Below are 1,593 nucleotides of genomic sequence, written 5' to 3'. Positions count from 1 at the left end.
ACGCTGGGACATGGGCCAGCAGCAGGGGCAGGAGACGCTGGGACATGGGCCAGCAGCAGGGGCAGGAGACGCTGGGACATGGGCCAGCAGCAGGGGCAGGAGACGCTGGGACATGGGCCAGCAGCAGGGGCAGGAGACGCTGGGACATGGGCCAGCAGCAGGGGCAGAGGAAAAGCCAAAAACAGAAAAAGAGTTAGCAATGGAGAGAGAAGGAAAAGTCAAAAAACAGAAAAAGAGTTAGCAATGGAGAGAGAAGGAAAAGTCAAGAGGGGAAGTAATCAGTGAGATGATAAAGAGACTCACAAGACTTAGGATGCGGTAGAAGGAGTGTGCTTGTGATGTGACGTGTAGGTGGGAGCATGGAGGCGTGAGAAGGAAAAAGGGACGAATCACTGGATAAGAATGCTTGCTTAGGCAAGAAAAGACCAACCACCACCAGCGAAATGCGTAGTGCTCACCTAGGCACTGAGGGAGCCCTCGCTAATAAATTACAGAGCGAGACCTGAGATTAAACATGAAATGAGCGATGCCGTCTAACGGCTGAACTGAACTGGGCAGAGGTGGAGACAGCTCATCAACAGCAGTCAAAATGATCATGGGTGAAAAACAGATAAGATTAAAGTCGGTTGATGACATGAAACGGACTGGTGAAGGTTCAGCTTTATAGTAACACACGACTGATGAGAGCGACAACTAGGGATTGCTTGCGGAGTTGGCCCCTCAGGAAACGGGTTAAGGCTGTGGAACAATTTCGTAAAAAGCTGGAAACTCGAGCTGCTGAAATGAAGGTGAAGCTGAACCAACTACATAGGAGATCCCCCCCCCAAAAAAGGGCCATGCCCGACAGACTGAATTTAAAATGAAAAATAGAAAGAAAATACCATCTTAACTCATCAAAAAGCTTTGACGTGTAGAGATGTGCCACTCGAATGAACTCCACTGGACCTGGCAATGGGGTTGGGAGTTTAGACTAGAATGGCTGTGAGCTTTAGGATACCTGCAAGAGCTGGTTGCCGTAGTGACAGACCCACAAGAATGACTGGTAAGAGTCTAAAGGCTATTGGCCCAGAAGTGAGACTGGAATGAGCACATTTGAGTGTGGGACCGGGGTAAGTGAAAGACCCGACTACATAGCCTGAAAGTGGCAGGATGGCCTGGGAAATAATCTGCCGATTCTGGGAGATCTGAGATAAGAACTGAGAAGCGACCCATGGGACTTGAACAGGACACATCAGAATATGAAACAGCTTGGGTGATAGCGGCGAAGCAAGTAGACCAGGAATATCCAGAGTCCGGCTAAGAAAAACCTAAAACTTAAGCTACGAAAAGGATCATCTGCTGGAATAGCGACTGCTAGACCAATTAAATCCTCTGGATTGTTCTGAACTGAGCTACCGGAATGAAATATGAATCATCAACCACTATACATTGCGCATGTGGAAAATTCCTATAAATCAAATGCTTTAAAAAAAAAACCCACGTCTTACATGAGACTAAACCAGTTCTATTTAAGGTTGCTTTGATAAGTAGTGAATGGACACGAGCAAAATTTTTTTTTTTTTTTTTTGAAACAATAATTGGACAATGCCCTCA

The sequence above is a fragment of the Poecilia formosa genome, unplaced genomic scaffold, assembly GCF_000485575.1.
Source record: "Poecilia formosa unplaced genomic scaffold, Poecilia_formosa-5.1.2 Scaffold1551, whole genome shotgun sequence".
Taxonomy (NCBI): Eukaryota; Metazoa; Chordata; class Actinopteri; order Cyprinodontiformes; family Poeciliidae; genus Poecilia; species Poecilia formosa.
Note: the sequence above shows the minus strand (reverse complement) of the source record.